General features: G+C 42.5%; 2 long non-coding RNA genes across 9 annotated transcripts in view; both read right to left on the reverse strand.

Annotated features, from left to right (window-relative positions):
- Window positions 1–14870, reverse strand: part of LOC120100693 (uncharacterized) — a 52561-nt gene extending 37691 nt beyond the window's left edge. The window contains exon 1 of the long non-coding RNA XR_005500593.2: window positions 12652–14870. This is a non-coding gene — a long non-coding RNA (uncharacterized LOC120100693). The remainder of the gene's footprint in view (window positions 1–12651) is intronic.
- Window positions 1–21810, reverse strand: part of LOC102546726 (uncharacterized) — a 224589-nt gene that overhangs the window by 162386 nt on the left and 40393 nt on the right. The gene's annotated exons all lie outside the window — the stretch shown is intronic.

Below are 21810 nucleotides of genomic sequence, written 5' to 3' on the forward strand. Positions count from 1 at the left end.
TTGATCTGTATTTTTCTTCCGTTGTGATGTCATTATCTGGCAGCAAGGCTGGCCTTGTATGCTGCACTCCTAGCTAGGAGGAATATATCGAATTTTTCTTTAAAGTACTGGTAATTCTTTGGAATATCTGGTAGAAGACAGCCATGATGCCAGCTAGTCCTGGGATTTTCTTTGTTGCAAGATATTTAATTACTTCTTCAAAGTCCTTATTGTTGATGTTTTGCTCGAGCTGTTTCTTCCTGATTCAATCTAGGTAGGTTATGATTTTCAGGGACGCCATCCATTTCCTCTAACTTATCCAATTTGTTGGCACATAATTATTTGTAATATTCCGTACGATCCCTTTTAGTTTGAAGTATCTGCTGTAATGTCCTCACTTTTGCTTCTGACTTTCCTATCTGAGCCTTGTATTTATTTCTTAATTTGTCAAGCTCTGAGTTTGCTAGTTTCACTTTAAAAAAAACTCTTGGTTTTACTTTTTAATTATTTTTTTCATTATGCTTGTTCCGTCATTTACAATTCCCTTCTTTCTGCTAACTTTGGACCTAATGGGCCTTCTTCATCTATGCTCTTCAGGTTAAATGAAAGACTGTGTTTCAGGCCCCTTTCTTATTACTTTACTCCTTTACTATTTTAAAGACAAGTGTTTATTGGTATAAAATCACCTAGAATTGCTTTTGCTGCATTTCGTAAGTTTTGACGTGTTCTGTTTCTATTGCCATTTGTCTCAAACTATCCCCCCCACCTTTGAAGCCTCGGTACATTGGGAACATACTTTATCATTTTAGAGTATTTGTGAACTTCCCAAGGTTCCCTTCTGCTACTGAGTCCTTATTCCATACCATGTGGTTAACAAGAATCTTTCCTTTCACTGCTAGAGACTGAATTTCGTCTATCACAGGCCAGGAACGCTATCTACCACTCAGCTACATTCCCCCTCGCAGCAGCACCCCAGCCATGGCGAGCGGGCGTACTACATGTGATCTGAATCTTCTTCAATTGGCTGGGACTCGCCTTGCTTTGGAACATGCGGTCTACCCTGGAGAAGGTCTGATGTGTGCAAAGGGGGAGTGCACATTCTGCTGCTATCCCTGGGAAAGTTCTGCAAATGCCTCTTCGTGACCATCTGGTCTAAGTGCAGGCCAAATCCAGTATTTCTCATCTGCCCATCATTAAGTGGAGAAGTTCCGTTTATTTTTGTATTTTTATCTACTTTCCCTCATGCCTATTTACGTATGCTTACGTATGGAGTATCCAGTACTAAGTACCTGCACACTGACAGTTAGGGCCTTTTGATTCTGTCATCACTAAACAACGAAGTCCTTTGTCTCTTCTACGCAGTGTTCTCTCACCTCTGTTAGTATAGGCGTCCTGCTCTTTTCTGCTAGACGCTTGAACTATCAATATCCCCTCCAGCCTACAAACTTCCAGCCTAAATGCATCCTTAGAGCCAAAGTGAGTCTCCTGCACAGAGTTGGATTTCGATTTTGTTTTTATTTTTTTTAAACCTCTCCAGCCGCTCCATGTCTTCGGGTTGGGTGGTAGTGGAGGCTCATTCCCTTCTTTCTCACACTCTAAGCTTTGGTCTTGGTTTTCTTTATGTACGTACATCTCTGTCGAATGTCTCAGGACTTATTTTCTTGATCACATGAAACTCTCTGCTTTTCCTTTTGTGTCTCATTGAATTTCGTGATAGTTATTGTTTAGACTCCATTCTAGATAATTCACAAACTTCCATGGGGAGGGTAGTAACAAGGGAATTAGCATGCACCATGTTCCCTTCTGTCCCCCATGTATTTTGTGTGCCTATCTATCTAGTTGACTTACCTAGCCTTCAGTGTCTTTTAGAAGGAATCCTTCCGCGCACTGATGAGACATAGGCCTTTCTGACAAGGTACATTGGTTATGGTTCTGAATGGCCTCCGCAGGAGAGTGTAATGAGGCTTCTTCATCCAGGATCGATGTGAACAATGAGCCCAGGAACCTCAGTGGCCAAGGCTGCAGAGACTCAAGCAGTTCTCGTGGCAGGGCAGGGCTCTCAGTGGCAAGGCCTTCCTGTTTTCTTTGTCTCCCAGAGTGAAAAGTTTGAACTGGGGTCTAGAGGGCACTTCTCAGTGTTAGGTCTGACATGATTCATAAGCAGCCATAGTAGCACCGTGTTCCAAGGGACAGGTGGTCAGAGTGTCCTGGGCTCCATGATTAGTTGAACGGCTATGACATCTCTAATATGAGCTCACACAGCTTTACAACTAAGCATAGACTATGACCCTGAAGAATTCCCCAATGAACCCCCACTTGGGTGAAGCCTCCCTCACTATTCTATAGACTTTAACCCTGGGCACTAAGGCTCACCAATGGATTGAGTGAAGATGGAGTCCTTCAGACCCCTGATGCCCAGGGAGCATCCGTATAGGTATAATCAGGGACCCAGAATCAATAGTGACAGCTCAGATGTCAGGAGAGGGGGTACCATGAAGTGCTTCCTTTGGATCCTGGAGTGTGAAACACAGCAGTGTTGCAAACTCTGGGAGAAGTGGTACTGTGGGAATAAGATTCATGAAGATATGCGTGGCATTTCCTTGTACCTCAAGGGCTGCCACAGCGGTCCCACCAAAAGGGCTCCTCCAGTTATCTCAAAGTACAAGTACTTCTGGCATACAGAAAGCCAGACATCATGTGAGCCAGGATACTGAGGTTCTGACTGCCCTTCCTACCCAGAGTTTCAATTCCCAGGAGTCTGGACCACCAGGCTTGTGCTCACTCACAGCTGCTCTACCTACACAGTGCTTCACAGGGCCAGTGTACGTCGTCCACTGGGGACAGTTTGCCATGTGGGCTAGGATGCTTCCCAATCTGAAGCTCTGCTCCCTAGGAGCAAGACCACAAATTAGTTCCAGCTTCCACAGATGACATCTCCCCTGTAGACTGGATGGAGAAAGCTCAGTAATGGAAGCAACTGGGATGGAAATGGTAGGCTTCCTAGGAGATGTGTTGCAATAACATCACTCGGCCCATGAATGATGTATTACTACATGGGGCAAACAAGACAGCAAAGGCTGAGTCATGAAGGAATAGAATAGCCAGTGGCCTCCGCATCAGGACATGGTCTACCGTGGCTCCCATTCAAAACTGAACAGTAAAATAGAAGCCTGGACCACAGGGACTGGAGCACAATGGAGCATCCTCTGGGGAGTAGTGTGAGCCCTAAGCATCATTCTAAGTTTGGCCCAGAGCCATGGAGGGATCAGTAAGAATGACTACAACTATCTGTGGTGGTGATGGGGTTTCTTACTCAGCCTTTTCTACAAAGAAAGTCCCTCTCGGTTTGAGCTGACACCACTTGGATCTGGAATAGCTACAATAAGGTGTACCCTTATGGTCTTTCTGTGGCCAGTCTAGCTTTCTGTGCCCCATGGAGTTTTTCTCCTCTTCAGTCCCTGCAATCAAATGTAATTGTTTCTTTGTTGCTTGAGTTGTTGTCTATGTGGAATGGTGGAGATTAGACACGTGCTGGTAACCATCATCCTAAATCCACAGATCTCCTCCATCTCCACTTCCTTCAAATCCCAATCCCCTCATCCCCCTGTGGACCCTCGTTTTCCCACTATTCTTCTAAGCAAACATGGTTCATGGTTCAGTGGTATTGGTGGTACTTGGGAGTTTATTAACAACTTAGAATCTCAGCACACGAGCTCACACAAACACACACACACATACTCACACTCACACACTCACAGGTACCACAAATGCACACATACATACACACATTCCCACATACAACATACACACACTCATACATGCACACACCAGCATACCACTTACCCACATATACACCACACAGACACATGCACATCCCCTACATACACGTACAGTCACATAATTCAGACACCACATAAACACAAACTCGCACATATAAACTCAACATGCACATGTACATACCAGACACATCACACCATACCACACACACACACACACACACACACACACACACACACACTATTGAATAAAGATTTGCATAAAGTAAGATCCTCAGGTATGCAAGATGAAGCCCACAAACACAGTTGTGCATGCACTAGAGCTGAAGCCTTCTGGGCAAAGGCACACTGGCCTCGGAGGCTATCACCAAGCAACTCAGGAAACACAAACTGGAATCAACTGCTGGCTATACACTGGCTCAGCAACTGTGTGAGAGGGACCTGAGAACATGTAATTGATTTACAGCATCATCTGGCTCTAACCCGCTGAAAGCCAACTTGTCTTCCTCAGAATTGATGTAATTACCAACATGAGGGAAAGCAGGTCCTTTCTTCAGGTCAAGTAACCTTGTTATTTATCAGCCTGTGCAAGCTCAGCTTCTGATTAGCAATTTATCCTGAGTAGGTAGGTATTGACTGACCCAACTTGGCTCCTGTTTTTCATTCTGTTCCCACTGGCAAGGGTTATTTAGTTCTCAAGATGATAAGAATGTAGATGTTGCTGTGCATATGTGCACATTGTTTGTGCTTTTCTGGTTCCTATCTTCCTACCCTTCTTATAAACAGAGGATGACTGCTCCTCAGGATGTTAAGCAAAGACATGCTGGCACTGATGGCTGTTGCCTTGAACTATTCCTAGCACAATTAATTGGTATCTCACGAGATAGAAACAAAATTGTTTCAAAAGCAATTTTGGAATCCCCTCAACTACACAGAGATCACATGCCTGCCTCCTTTGCTGAATACCGTAAGCCAGTCACAAGCAGCAGGTACTGTCACCAGCTCAGAAGTCATGTTTAGAGGGTTTGTGACATAGATATTTCTTGGAACTTAGAGTATATTGATATAAAATAATTCCTTCAGTGTTTGCCAAGCTAGACCCCAAGAGTGGGAGATCATTCTCTTATCAGACAACTAATTAACTATGGGCAAACTAAATGAAACCCAAATGGGTTTGTAGCTGGTACTTAGAGAAGGGTTTAAATCAAATGGATGATAATACAAATCTGAGCTATGTTCATTTAAAAGAATGTTGAAGGCGAATGTCATTATTTCTTCATGGTGGTTTTTCCAATTCAGACTTCTAGTTTATCCTTCTTTTATCCAAAAAAAAAAAAAAAAAAAAAAAAAAAAAAAAGAGGGATGCTTTAATTCTTGTAATTGTTTTCCAGATATGGCCATTCTATGGTTCACAGGTAATAAAGAAGAGGGAGAAAAGAGAAGTGAGATGTTTAGAGAAGAAAAATGAATGTGGCTTCAAGCCTAGTGATTCTCCTGAGGTAGAAAGCAGTTAAGAGATGTACTGAATGGGAATTGAGGATTGCTTAAAGCAGATTCCGGACACATGACTGCAGACTAGAAGGCCCACCATCCAGTTACCACGTGTTCTCTTACGCAGAGATTTTCTAGTGTAGTGATCCACGCCCCCTACCAGCAACCCCCCACGCCCCCAGGCACAGTTTGGTCTGCAGAGCTAGTGAGAGTTATTTCTGGCATCTGGTGACTCAGAGTCAGAAATCGTGCTTAAAATTCTACATGAGATGGCACATGCATTCCCCTTAGCGTCCCGGCCTCACCTCCGGCCCTCCTGCTCTCTGCTCTGCCCAGTTTCCTTGTGGCCGCTGATGCAGCAGCAGCAGAGGCTTGGGCTGCTTCCCCATCAGGCTGCTTCCCCATGGCTCCTAAGCTCGCTACAACCCATCCTTTTTTCTTAAATCAAAGTGCTTTTCTTTGCCCCTTCATGTTCGTCAGTGTTAGCTCTCATAGCATCCCTGCTGTTGGGCATTCCCTAGCCTTCCAACGTAAAATGGAACCTGCGCCTCGCCTCCGCCTGTCCTAGCCTCGTTTCCCACTTCAGTTTTCTTCATAACACTGAAGACCTTCTGACAAATTGTGCATTTTACTCATTTCTTTTTATAACAGGGGTTCATTAAAATGGAGCCTCCATGACAACAGTATTTTTTACTCACTGTCAGTCTTTAGCACCTGCAGCGAGCCTAATACACTAGCTGTTTCACATATATTTCTGGATAAATTAAGCCACCAAGGAAAAGTGCACGATAAATTAAGTCATATCAAATAAAAAATATATGTGTGAAAGATTTATAAAGAATGGAGTTCTTATCTCAATGTCTGCCTTGAGAAATGGCTAAGTAGTTGCAAATGCATCCTGCTTTTTTCAGAGGACCTGGGTTCCATCATCAGCAAAGTCCTCTGTCTCCAGCTGGAGGATATTGACACTCTGTTTTCCTTTGTAGATAACCATACTTGTGTGCACAAACCCACTCTCAGACACACACACACACACACACACACACTTAAAAAATAGAGTAAATTTTAAAAATACAAAACCTAGATATATGTTACTGCCTTTCTTTCTGTCCCTGTGATAAAACACCATGACCAAGGCAGTTTTCAGAAGGAAGTGTTTATTTAGGCTTGTAGCTCCAGACAGATGAGGGTCCATGGCAAGGCAGCATAGCAGTAAGCAACAGGTATGACACCAAGAACCGGAAACTCAAAGTTCACATCTTGAATAGTAAGCATGAAAACAGAGAAAGTAAACAGGAAGAGGTATGGGACGATAGATACTCAAAGTCTTCCCCTCGTATGTTATTTCCTCCAGCAAGACTCCACCTTCTAAAACTCCTCCAAACCTGCCACCAGCAGAAGAAATCAAGTGTTCAAATATCTGAGCCTATGCAACCGTTCAATTGAATCTGCTGCACTGTCCTTTAGAAAAGCTCTGTCATTGTCAAAGGTTTGTGAATATAGGAGAGGAGTGTATTGAAGGCTCACAAGTAGAGCGTCTAACATCTCCATATGAGAGAGCAATTCTTTACAGATAACTGCTGCACACTGTATTAGCAATAATGTATGACAATAGGAACTTCACAGTCTTTGAGAAGGAAGATCTCATATTAACAGGTCTCCTAGAGGAATACCTGTTTGACTGTCTCAACCAGAAGAGATGTTTGACAGGTCCATTGCCTTAATTTTGGTGATAGCAACACAAGCATGTATTTACACATCTTCAAGCTCATTAAATGGCACGCACTGAATATGTGCGACTCTTTATCAGTTATACCGATATGCTACTGTGAGAGAAAAAGAAGAGAAGTACGTTGGCTTCATAGACTCAAAGCTGTGGAAACATTAGCAAAGACAATATATCCTTAGTAGTTCAGTGCATGAATAAGGCCTTTGTTGGGAGAAGCAAGAAGGAAGAGGCACTTCAATCAACCTGAACATCCTTCTCTGGCTCAGTCTCAGAATGAAAAGACAGTTCCCACATTGCTACAAACAAGCCAAAAATTAGGACTGAAGCAAATTGTGATCTCATACATGACTGGAAAAGAAAAATGGCCCTCTAGAGTCCAGGAGTTTCTCTGATTGGGGAACAGCCATAGAGTTTTGGCTCCTCCTAGCCAGTTCTTGACACCTTAGAGCTTCGCATTTCTCAAAAACAGAGCTTTTGAGTCATATAAGTGATTGCAAATGACTGACAGAAGGAAAGTAAGTCTGGCAGCAAAGCACGCTGTGATTCATAAATCAACAAGGAGTAGTCAATAACTTTCTGTGCCAATTGGTTGATTGATCGATTGTTTGATTGGAGACAGGGCATTGCTATGTAGCTACACATGACCTGGAACTTTTACATAAATCATGGCCTCAGAATTGCAGCAATATTCCTACTTTGGCCTGCCACATGTTGGGGTTATAGATGTGTGTCACTGTAATCACCCCCTATTTATACTGATTCTCAAACACATCTATCTTTCAGTCTTGGGTTAGCCTACATCTTATTTAACTGTATTTTGTGGGACTAAAGAGATGGATCAATGGCTAAGAGTACTTGTTGCTCTTCCAGAGGACCTGAGTTCAGTTTCCAGCACTAATGGTAGGTAGTTCACAATAACCTCTAATTCCAGAGAATCCTATTACTTCTTGTAGCTTCAACAGGCATCTACACACACCTGGCATACATACCCATCTCTCTCTCTCTCTCTCTCTCTCTCTCTCTCTCTCTCTCTTATACAGACAGACAGACAGACACACACACACACACAGAGAGGAAATAAAACAATTAATGTATGTTTCTAAATCAGTACCTCATCTCTAACTCTAGCACTTACCCATGTACCTGAGGAGACCCCTGAAGATCAGAGTCACTCAACCACCTAGTTCAGGAGGCACCATAAACTTATGGCCTCGTACAAACACCAGACCTTCACTCAGAATCCTTACAGGAAAGAGGCTGCCACATGTGGAAAACCACAGCTATGAATAACTGCAGCACTTGTGTGGAAAAGATGTATAGCATTAAGAACTTCACAGAAGTAGACTCCCAGATGATAGAGGAGTAGACAGACAGAAGTGTCAGGATGGTGTTCCAAGGATAAAAGTGATGCTCAGTAGTCCAAAGCAAAGACAAGCCTTCTAGGAGACAGGGGGGAAGCCTCTAGTCAGCTGTGAAGGTGTGACAACCATAGGTGCCAAGTCCCCAGAGGCCAGTGGTAGCAATTGTCATTACTAGGGTGTTACAAACAAGAGTGCTGTAGGCGGGAACAAATATGAGATAGCCAGTTTACTTTGTAAGGGGGAGTTAAGGGGGAGGAGGCCTGATTTAAACATTGTCAGAGATTACAAATGGAAACCCACACACCAGATGCCTAAATCATAAACCAAACGCGCAAACTCGACAACAAAATATGTTCTCTTCTCCCATCTTAACAACAGACCTTCTCATCATCTGGAAGTTGAGCTTTCATGCTGAAACTTGCCCCAGAATGTGGCATCAGAATAAGGGATCTAGAAAGATCAACCTAGGGCTCTGGTTCTGGCCTACCCTCTTTTATTTCAATAGTCTACACCTCTGTCCTATGTGTGTTGCTTAGCTTTTTTCAACATGGCACAGCCCTAGACATATCCAAGAAGAAGGAATCTCAATTGAGAAATTGCCTCCATCAGACTGGCCTATGATTAATGATCGATATGAGAAGGCCCAGCCCCTTGTGTGTGGTGCCACCATGGGCAGATGGTCAGGGTTGTATAAGAAAGCAGACTGAGCAAGCCAAATAGAAGGCCAAATTTATTATAGATAAATAGATGACAACGATAAATAACAGACAAATATTAGATCAATCATACTGCTATATATTTCATATAGTGTCTTAGTTAGGGTTTTACTGCTGTGAACAGACACCATGACCAAGGCAACTCTTATAAAAGACAACATTTAATTGAGGCTGGCTTACAGGTTCAGAGGTTCAGTCCAGTATCATCAAGGCAGGAACATGGAAGCGTCCAGGCAAACAAGGTGCAGGAGGAGCTCAGAGTTCTACATCTTCATCTGAAGGCTGCTAGTAGAATACTAACTTCCAGGCAGCTAGGAAATGGATTTGATAGCCCACACCTACAGTGGCACACCTACTCCAAGAAGTCACAGCTACTCCAACAGGGCCATGCCTTCTAATAGTGCCACTCCCAGAGCAGAGCAAGTGCAAATCATCACATATAGTTACAATTATATTAATTAGAATCCAAAGACCTGGGGCTGCCCCACAGCCCTCCAGACCCAAAAGCTGCCAGAATAGAGCTGGTTTCCCAGGAGCGCTCTCACTCCTAAGATCACAGGCTCACAGGCCCACAGAAGGGACAAGTTCCAGTCAGAGACAGCAAGACCAACTAACATAAGAGATAACTAGGAGGCAAGAGGAAAGTGCAAGAACCTAAGCAACAGAAACCAAGACCACTAGGCATCATCAGAACCCAGTTCTCCCACAACAGCAAATGCTGGATAACCCAGCACACAAGAAAAACAAGATTGGGATTTAAAAATCACATCTCATGATGACGATAGAGGATTTTAAGAAGGACATAAATAACTCCCTTAGAGAAGGATAGGAAAACACAGTTAAAGAAGTAGAAGCCCTAGGGTTGGGGATTTAGCTCAGTGGTAGAGCGCTTGCCTAGCAAGTGCAAGGCCCTGGGTTCTGTCCCCAGCTCCGAAAAAAAAAAAAAAAAAAAAAGAAAAAGGAAAAAGAAGTAGAAGCCCTTAAAGAGGAAACACAAATATCCCTTAAAGAATTACAGGAACACACAACCAAACAGGTGAAGGAATTAAACAAAACCATTTAGGATCTAAAAATGGAAATAGAAACAATAAAGAAGTCACAAAAGGAGACAATCCTGGAGACAGAGAAAACCTAAGAAAGAGATCAGGAGTCATAGACACAAGCATCACCAACAGAATACAAGAGATAGAAGAGAGAATCTCAGGGGCAGAAGATACCATAGAAAACGTTGACACAACTGTCAAAGAAAATGCAAAACACAAGAAACTCCTAACCCAAAACATCCAAGAAATCCGGGACACAATGAAAAGATGAAAGCTAAGAATAATAGGTGAGAATGAAGATTCCCAACGTAAAGGGCCAGTAAATATGTTCAACAAAAATTATAGAAGAAAATGTCCCTAACAAAAAAAAAAAAAAAAAGAAAGAAAGAAATGCCCATGAACATGCAAAAAGCCTACAGAACTCCAAACAAATTGGACTAGAAAAGAAATTCCTCCCATCACTTATTAGCCAAAACATCAAATATACAAAACAGAGAAAGAATATTAAAAGCAGTAAAACAAAAAGGTCAAGTAACATATAAAGACAGACCTATCAGAATTATACCAGATGTCTCAACAGAGACTATGAAAGCTAGAAGATCTTGTACAAATGTCAAACAGACCCTAAGAGAACACAAATGTCAGCCCAGGCTACTATATCCAGCAAAACTCTCAATTAACATAGAAGGAGAAACCAAGATGTTCCATGACAAAACCAAATTTACACAATATCTTTCCAAAAATCCAGTCCTACAAAAGATAATAGATGGAAAACTCCAACACAGGGAGGGAAACTACACCCTAGAAAAAGCAAGAAAGTAATCTTTTTGCAACAAACCCAAAAGAAGATTGCCACACAAACATAATTCCACTTCTAACAACAAAAAAATAACAGGAAGCAACAATCACTATTCTTTAATATCTCTTAACATCAATGGACTCAATTCCCTAATAAAAAGACATAGACTAACACACTGAATACAAAAACAGGACCCAGCATTTTGCTGTATACAGAAAATGCACCTTAGTGACAAAGACAAAAACTACCTAAATGTAAAATGCTGGAAAACAATTTTCCAACCAAATGGTCCCAAGAAACAAGCTGGAGTAACCATTCTAATATCGAATAAAATCGACTTTCAACCAAAAGTTTTCAAAAAAGATCAGGAAGGACAGTTCATACTCATCATAGGAGAAAATCTGCCAAGATGAACTCTCAATTCTGAACAGCTATGCTCCAAATGCAAGGGTACTCACATTCACAAAAGAAACCTTACTAAAGCTCAAAGCATACATTGCACCTCACACAATAATAGTGGGAGACTCCAACACCCTATTCTCATTGCCAGATCATGGAAACAGAAACTAAAGAGACACAGTGAAACTAAAGAAGTTATGAACCAAATGGATTTAACAGGTATCTATAGAACATTTCATTCCTAAAACAAAAGAAAATACCTTCTTCTCATGATCTCATAGTACCTTCTCCAAAATTCACCATATAATTGGCCACAAAACAGGCGTCAATAGATACAAGAAGATTGAAATAATCCCATGCATCCTATCAGATTACCACGCACTACAGCTGGTCTTCGACAACAACAAAAACAACAGAAAGTTCACATACGCATGAAAGCTGAACACTCTACTCAAAGGCAACTTGGAAAAGGAAGAAATAAAGAAAGAAATTGCAGAGTTTTTTGGAATTTAATGAAAATGAAGGCACAACATACCCAAACTTATGGGATACAATGAAAACAGTGCTAAGAGGAAATTCATAGCTCTGAGTGTCTGCAGAAAGAAACTGGAGGAAGCATACACTAACAGCTTGACAGCCACCTGAAATTTCTAGAACAAAAAGAAACAAACATACCAAAAAGGAGTATATGGCAGGAAATAATCAAACTCAGAGCAGAAATCAACCAAGTAGAAACAAAAAGAGCTATACAAAGAATGCAACCAGACCAGGAGCTGGTTCTTTAAGAAAAATCAACAGGATAGATAAACCCTTAACCAGACTAATGAGAGGGCACAGAGACCGTATTCAAATTAACAAAATCAAAAATGAAAAGGGAGAAATAACGACAGAAACTAAGGAAATTTTAAAAAGTTACCAGATCCTACTACAAAAGCTTATCAACAAAACTGGAAAATCTGGAGGAAATGAACAATTTTCTAGGCAGATATCAGGTCCAAAGTTAAATCAGGGTCAGACAAACCATCTAAACAGTCCCATAACCCTAAAGAAATAGCAGCAGTCAGTAAAAGTCTCCCAACCCAAAAAAGCCCAGGACCAGATAGGTTTAGTGCAGAACTCTATCAGACCTACAAAAAAGACCTAATACAATACTCTTCAAACGATTCCACAAAATAGAAACAGAAGGAACACTACCCAATTCATTCTTTGAAGCCGCGATTACACTTATACCTAAACCACACAAAGACCCTACAAAGAAAGAGAACTTCAGATCAATTTCTCTCATGAATACCAATGCAAAAATACTCAATAAAATTCTTGCAAACTGTATCCAAGAACACAACAAAAGGATAACTCACCACGATAATGGAGGCTTCATCTCCGGGATGCAGGAATGGTGCAATATGTGGAAGTCCATCGACGTAATCTACTATATAGACAAACTCAAAGGAAAAAAAAAAACCCACATGATCATCTCATTAGATGATGAGAAAGCATTTGACAAAATTCAACACCCCTTCATGTTAAAAGTCTTGAAAAGATCAGGAATTCAAGGCCCATACCTAAACATAGTAAAAGCCATATACAGCAAACCAGTAGCCAACACCAAGCTAAATGGAGAGAAACTTGAAGCAATGCCACTAAAATCAGGGACTAGACAAGGCTGCTCACTCTCTACCTACCTATTCAATATAGTACTCAAAGTCCCAGCCAGAGGAATTAGACAACAAAAAGAGGTCAAAGGGATACAAATTGGAAAGAAGACGTCAACATATCACTATTTGAAGATGATGTGATAGTATACTTAAGTGAGCCCAAAAAAAATTACACCAGAGAATTCCTAAACTCGAAAACTTCACAAAGTAGCTGAATATAAAATTAACTCAAACAAATCAGTATCCTTCCTTTACACAAAGGATAAACAGACTGAGAAAGAAATTAGGGAACTGACACTCTTTGCAATAGTCACAAATAATATGAAATACCTTGGTGTGACTCTAACCAAGCAAGTGAAAGAACTGTATGACAAGAACTTCAAGTCTCTGAAGAAAGAAATCGAAGAAAATCTCAGAAGATAGAAAGACTCCAATGCTCGTGGACTGACAGGATTAATATAGTAAAAATGGCCATCTTGCCAAAAGCAATCTACAGATTCAATGCAATCCCCATCAAAATTCCAGCTCAATTCTTCATAGAGTTGGAAAGAGAAATTTGCAAATTTATTTGGAACAACAAAAAACCCAGGATAGTGAAAACTATTCTGACCAATAAAAGAACTTCTGAGGGAAATCACCATCCCTGACTTCAAGCTGTATTATGGAGCAATCCTGATTAAAAACTGTGTGTGTAATAAAAGCAGGCAAGTACATCAATGGAATAGAACTGAAGTCCCAGAAATGAACCTTTGGTTACTTGATCTTTGATAAAGGAGCTAAAACTATCCAGTGGAAAAAACACAGCATTTTCAACAAATGGTGATGGTTCAACTTGCGGTCAGAAAATGTGGTACATTTACACAATGGAGTAATACTCAACTATCACAAACAATGACTTCATGAAATTCATAGGCAAATGGATGGAACTAGACAATATCATCCTGAAGGAGGTAACCCAGTTACGAAAGAACACACATGGTATGTACTCACCGATATGTGGATATTAGCCCAAAAGTTTGGAATACCCAAGAAACAATTCGTAAATCATATAAAACTCAAGAAGAAAGAAAACAAAAATGTGGATGCTTCAGTCCTTCTCAGAAGGGAGAACAAAATATTCACAGGAGGAAATACAGGGACAAGGAGTAGAGCAGAGACTGAAGGAAAGGTCTTCTAGAGACTGCCCCTCCTGGGGATCCATCCCATATCCATCACCAAACCCAGTCACTATTGCTGATGCCAAGAAATGCTTGCTGACAGGAACCAGATATGGATGTCTCCTGAGAGGTTCTGCTAAAACCGTACTGATACAGATGAGGATGCTTGCAGTTAACCATTGGACTGAGCACAGGGACCCCAGTGGAGGAGTTAGAGAAGGACTGAAGGCGCTAAAAGGTTTGCAACTCCATAGGAAGAACAACAATATCAAACAATCAAATCCCACCAGAGCTACCAGAGACTAAACTATCAACCTTAGAGTATACATGGAGGAATCCATGACTCCAGACGCATGTGTAGTAGAGGATGGCATTGTCCAGCATCAGTAGGAGGAAAGGCCCTTGGTCCTGTGAAGGCTCCTTTCCCCAGTGTAGGGGAATGCCAGGGTTTTTGAGGTTGGAGTGGGTAAGTGGGAGTAGGAGCATCCTCATAGAATCAGGAGAAGGCACAAGGGAGTATTGGAGAGGAGAGAAAGGGGATAGATAAAATTTGAAATGTAAATACATAAAATATCCACGAAAAATAATTTTTTTAAAAAAGAATAAAAAATGAAACACACAGGCTGGACAGATGGCTCAGTGGTTAAGAGCACTGACTGCTCTTCCAGAGGTCCTGAGTTCAATTCCCAGCAACCACATGGTGGCTCACAACCATCTGTAATGGGATCTGATGCCCTCTTCTGGTGTGTCTGAAGACAGGTACAGTGTACTTATATATATTAAATTAATCTTTAAAACACACGCACACGCACACACACACACACGCACACGCACACACACACGCACATACACGCACACACACACGCAAACACACGCACACGCACGCACGCACACACACGCACACACACGCACACACACACGCACGCACACACGCACACACACGCACACACATACACACGCACGCACACACACACATACACACACACGCACGCACATGCACGCATGCACACACACACGCACACACGCACACACACACGCACACACACACATACACACACACGCACGCACGCACACACGCACACACACACGCACACACACGCACGCGCACACACGCACACACACACGCACACACACACGCACGCACACACACACGCACACACGCACGCACACACGCACGCACGCACGCACACACACGCACGCACACACACACATACACACACACGCACGCACACACGCACACACACACACGCACGCACACACACACACGCACGCACGCACACACACATACACACGCACGCATGCACACACACACACACGCGCACACACACATGCACGCACGCACACACACACATACACACACACATACGCACGCACGCACACACACACATACACACACACGCACACACACACGCACGCACGCACGCACACACACACACGCGCACACACACACACACTATTTTACCCAGGAAAAAATAACTACAGAAAACACTTGATCCAGAGCACTAAGTCATTTCATTGCTGGTCACTAGTTCAGTTGGTAGAGAGCACATAAAAAGCCCAAATTCAATTCTCCTGCACAGTGTAAAACCTTATGGGCTGTTAGCATTTCCTCTAATCTCCACCCAATAGTTACCTAGCAACAGCCAAGTCCTAGCCTGGTTTGCAATAAAAGGACTGTTAGAACTCTCCTCTCCTCTCCTCTCCTCTCCTCTCCTCTCCCCTCCCCTCCCCTCCCCTCCCCTCCCCTCCCCTCCCCTCTCCTCCCCTCTCCTCTCCTCCTCCCCTCCCCTCCCCTCCTCTCCCCTCTTCTCTCCCCTCCTCTCCCCTCTCCTCTCCCCTCCTCTCCCCTCCTCTCCTCTCCTCTCCCTCCCCTCTCCTCCCCTCCCCTCCCCTCCTCTCCTCTCCCTCCCCTCTCCCTCCCCTCCTCTCCTCTGCTCTCCTCTCCTCCTCTCTGGCCTTTCTTTCTCTCTGGCCTCTTTCTCCCTATCCTCTTCCCCCCACTTGCTCATGGCTGGCCTCTTCATTCTTTCTCTCTCCTCCCCTTTCGTCCTTCTCTGTCGGCTTTCTCATGCCCCAAATAAGCTTCATTTTATATGACTGGTACCTTGGCGAGGGGGATTCTCAGCCTGGGCCTGCTGAAGCACCCCGTTCTGTTCCATCATGGAACGGCATTGAAAAATACATCAGTAAGTATAATCCCAGACCAGCAGTTTAAGGTACATGTAAGTTTAACCACTATCTTAAAAGCAGGATGGGGTGGGGAAGGAGCAGGGGTAAGTTAGCGAGGTAATGGCGAAAGAAAAGCTCTGAGTTTATGTAATTAGACTCTATATACTTTTCTTCTCTGGACGTTTTTACAAATAAACCCTGGTACCTGGCAAGACCTAGGTCTTGTACCACTTTCCCATCATAAGTCAGTGATAAAATAACTCATCTGTTGAGTTTAACACAAACTTCCCATATTCCCTCTGTGAGTGGATTCAGTTGATAACCTATGCTTACAAACCCCTTCATTTGGGGCCGTGGTTGTCAAATGTGTGCAGTATGTCTGCTGGGGAGACCATATAAACACTCTTCCCCAGAGCATGACCAACTCTGTGTTCTATATGAGAATTCTTAAGTGTGCTACATGAGTTTTACATAGTCAATAATTTTCCTACTTTATTCAATTTCAAAGTGTAAACATGTCACAAGTAAGTTCTCTCTCCCCTCCTCCAAGCTTTATTCATTTTCTTTGAAATTCACACAGATACATCTTGCTGTTTCAAGGAGCCATGGCTTATTTACCTTTCTGGAATCTGGCTGCTTTTGACAACGACAACTGGCTTCTTTGTGATCTTCTGAGGAAGAAATTCAGTTCACCATTCTGGATCTGAGTAGCCGCAAACCTTCCTTTTATCGGGTGAACGTGGGCCAAGATGGAGCTCGAAAACTGACATTGAATATGATAATTGTAATAAGTTTCTAACTTGGAAAAGTGCTAGATTCACAGACAAGTTGCAAAGAGTAGAATCTCTACACACCCTTCACCTCGTTTTTAACCTGTTAACATTACCACGGTCTAATTGTGAACTTTAACAAACCAACATTGATTCTTAGTAAACTCCAGATTCTGCCAATTTTTACACCAATGTCCCTTTTTCCACACCAGCACTGACTCCAGAGTATACATTGCGTTTGACTTTTGTGTCTCCTTAGCCTCTGGAATATGGCAGACTTTAAGTCTCTCCTCAGTTTATAAGGCAATGAAAGCCTGACAGTCACATATGGAAGAATGACTCCACGTAGTTTAAAGAGCTGAACATGAGATCTGAGAGTAGGAAGCGACTAAAAAAAAAATAAAAGAACAAAGCTTCATTTGCCTGAGACATGGTTATTTGAAGAAGATTGTCTAAGTGCAGAGAATGAAAGCTACCTACATGCACACATGCACACACACACACACACACACACGTATGCATGTACACACACCACCACCACCTCCCATCCCCCTCCCGCAAGACTTCCTAAAACTAAAAATTGTCTTCGTAGCAAAAGTACCAGAACGTCTTATAGAGAGCAGGCTAACACTCAGCCAACCCTGTAACAAGGAACTCAATGTGTACAAGAAGCTCAGTCTACTCAACAACAGGAAAGCAGACAGCCAAGCACCTGAATAAACACTTCTCGAAGGAAGATATACAAATGCCCGGCCATGATGAGCTGTCACCCACAACATGTTAGGTTGGTTATTATAAAAACGATGAGCGATAACAGGAGTTGGCAAGGATGTGGAGGACAGGGAACACCTGTGCACCGTGGGTGGCGTCATAAGTGAGCACAGACGGTTTGGGAAACAGTACAGAGTTTTCCTCACAAAATAACTGAAACCAAATTACAATACCACTCAGCAGTTTCACTTCTGGGTATCCATTTGTCTTAGCTTTCCATCGCTACAACAAAATGCCCAGTGTATGCATTCTGAATCCACTCTAAACGAAAGAGGTTTATTATGCTTCCCTTTTGAGATGATGAATGTCCAAAAAACTGGTGATTCCAACTCTTCAGCCTCCCTGCAGTTCCGCTGAGAGGCAGCCTCGTGATGGGAGTGCGTGTGGGATGGAGGAGGCAGACCATGCAGCCAGGACCAGTGACCTCACTTGATAAAGGGTTCCACCACCTCTGCCCTAGCACACCAAGGTTGATAAGCTTCCAGAAACAGGAGCCCATGGGTAACGAACCAAATTCCAGTCCTAATAAAAGTCAAAGAAATCAGACTCAGTGTGGGGAAGGGACATGTGTATCCCTATGTCCTGTGCATCATTGTTCAAAAGAGCCAAGACGCAAAACCATTGCAGTACCCATCAACGGATAAAGGAATGAAAGCACAAATGGATTTTTATGCTACTTTGCATATACACAATGAAATAACCATTCAGCCCTTTAAAGGGAGCAAACATTGTCATTTACAGTATTAATGAAGCCAGCAAACGTTCGGTTAGGTGAAATGAGTCAGGCACTATGAAATAAATATCAAGTAAACTTACTTACCTATGGTTTTAACAAATCAAATTTATAGAAGTACGCAGTAGAATAGTGGTTACCAGAGCCTAACACGGGAAGCCTTGCTGAAAGGATACAAGACTGCAGCTTGGCAGTACAAAGGGAATAAATTTTCTTCAACATACATTATGGAGAATATAGTTATTAATAATATACTGTATGTCTCAAAGTAGAAGAGATAAATGTAAGTGTTCTAATCACATAGAACAGATGGTTAATAAAATGAATGTGTTAATTAGCATGATTCTATTATTCCACATGTTTGTGAATAAGCATCCCATAGTATTCACATATAACATTTCCTTTTTCCATTTTTCTTTTTATTGGAAATACATTCTTTTCTCATATAATATATCCAGAATACATTTCCTCTCTCTCTACTTTTCCAAGTTTGCTCTCACTTCACCCTCCGTGTGGGCTCACTACCTTTTTGTCTCTCATTGGGAAAAGAACAGACTTCTAAGGAATAACAACAAAACATAACAAAACAAAATAAAATAAAGTAAAACAAAAACTACCACATCAAAGTTGGACAAAACACACCAGCAGAAGGAAAAGAGCCCAAGAAAATGCACAAGGATCAGAGACCCACTGGTTTACACACCCAGGAATTGCATAAGAAGATTAAACTGGAAGCCGAGATACACTAAGGAAACCTGTGCATGTGCATTCAGGCCCTGTGCATGTTGCTACAGTCTCCATGATGCCATATGGGTTCGCCCATGTTGATTTAGAGGGCCTTGTTTCCTCGGTGTCTGCCATCACCTCTGACTATTGGACTCTTTCCACTTCCTCTTCTATGGTACTCCCTAAGCTCTGAGGGGCGGGATTTAATAAAGACATCCCATTTAGGGCTGAGTGTTCAAGGTCTGTCTCTCTGTCTCTCTGTGTGTGTGTGTGTGTGTGTGTGTGTGTGTGTGTGTGTGTGTGTGTGTGTGTGTCCCTGTGTCTCTGTGTCTTTCTCTGTCTCTCTGTCTCTGTCTCTCTCTCTCCCTCTCTCTAATGTCTGTCTAATGTATTTGTTCCCAGTTACTGTAGGAGGAAGCTTCTTTGATGTTATCTGAACAAGGCACTGATCTATAAGCATAGCATTAGCACTCATTTTATCACTATGTTTGGAGGGGGCTTGAGGAAGGGAATACATGGAAAGATAGGTAAAACTAAGGGCATTTGAGGAGTAGTATGAAACCTAATATGGTAGAAATTCTATACACACACACACACACACACACACACACACACACACACACAAGTTGGGGAGGAGTTCATCTAATTGTTGGTCAAAGGAGTCTCACGGGAATACCTACACAGCCTACACCACCCATTGAACATGGAAGAGTCAAGCTGATAGCTACATAGAGTCTTCATCCCTATGCCTTTGGTTCAGAAAGGCACTCCAGGCTTCCAAAAGAGAAACATAATCACCAAGCCAGATATAAACCCTTTATCTGCAATGGCGTCCTGTCTGCAAGAACTGCTAGGGCAATACTGTCACAAAGCTTGTGGGAGAAGCTAACCAATAACTGACTTGACTTAAGGTTGCCCTGCAAGATGGAATCCATACCCGATGCTATTGAGTAACCAAGACCAAGAACTAGATAGATAGCCCAGAGACTAGGTCTTAACACATACACCCACTCACACACACATATGCATACCACACACACACACACACACACACATGCATACCACACACACACACACACACACACACACACACACACACAATATGTTTTCTTCACTTGCTGCATGAAACAAAATTAAACCTAAATAACAAACATAAAAGTCACTGCCCTTTTTCCATTTTTTTTATTGGATGGGGAACAGAGGGTCTTCTCAGGGAGAGGGAGAAAAAACACAGAAAAAGGCGGGAGAAGGGTATCCTAACAGTAAGGATGTCTGGAAAAGCCACAAGGAATCATACCGTTAACAATTTACCTTAAAAATCTACACTTCAGGGGCTGGGGATTTAGCTCAGTGGTAGAGCGCTTACCTAGGAAGCACAAGGCCCTGGGTTTGGTCCCCAGCTCCGAAAAAAAGAACCAAAAAAAAAAAATCTACACTTCACATAACCCCTGTGTGCGGGAACGTGTGTGTGTGTGTGTGTGTGTGTGTGTGTGTGTGTGTTTGTGTGTGCGCACTCGCGCATGCATGTGTGCATGGGTATGTGTATGTGTGTATTGTTTTAATCAATCTTTCTCATCTGGGCTAACAGTGTTCCCAGGGAAAAGCCAAAAACCTCTTAATAAATACTAGATAGAAGAGGCCTGATTTTGAACTGTTGGCTAGGGGATCTTTTTCCAAGATATTCTCAAAATATAACATCCTTTTATAGTTTCTCTTGGTTGCCTCATACACTCACAGAAGGAGAAGGTAAGTCTCTACAGCAGCAGACACCGTGAACTTCAGAAACAGGGCCCAGAGACCTCTTGATCTGGAACTGATTCGAATACCCCTTTCCCGAGGACTACCTTTTGAGGTACCAGAAGGTACAATGTTGGTTCCCATGAAGCGATACAGTCAACTGTCATATTCAACTAGGATATCCATGAACCACATCAACTAGCAACAACCCTAAGGGTTCAGTAACGGCCTGCATACTTTGGCAGTCACCATTAGCTCTCTAATTAGACTTGAGACCCCGTCAAAGAAGGAAACCATGCATGGCACTGAAAACCTAGCCAACTAGTTAGTGCTCGTGAAAACATAGTTATTGGAGAAGAACCTACAACCACTCGCTTACTAAACCACATAATCCTTATCAGTAATCTATAAACATTTGTCCTTATATCCACAGATAAATGCAGCTGTCACTACCTCTCAAGGAAACTCACCTTTGCAAGAGACAAAGACTATTACTGAAAACCACAACCACTCAAAATACAAAGATGTAGAGTCCCGTCCCAATGGAAACATCTTCCAAATACTTCTATACCTGAAACCCAGGGAACGTTGTGGAAGAGGATCAGGAAAAGGTGGTTAAGAGCCAGAGGAGCTTCCTATAAGACTGTCTTCAAGTAACATCAGACGCTTCTCCCATAATGTCTTTCCAAATGTGAACTGAGCAAGAATAATATCAACGAACATATCAATCCAGGCAGAGAAAACCCCATGAGGCCTCAACCCAGAAAAGCTGGAGTGGGAGAGATGGTCTTCACCAGGG

The sequence above is a fragment of the Rattus norvegicus genome, chromosome 2 (genome assembly GCF_036323735.1).
Source record: "Rattus norvegicus strain BN/NHsdMcwi chromosome 2, GRCr8, whole genome shotgun sequence".
Taxonomy (NCBI): Eukaryota; Metazoa; Chordata; class Mammalia; order Rodentia; family Muridae; genus Rattus; species Rattus norvegicus.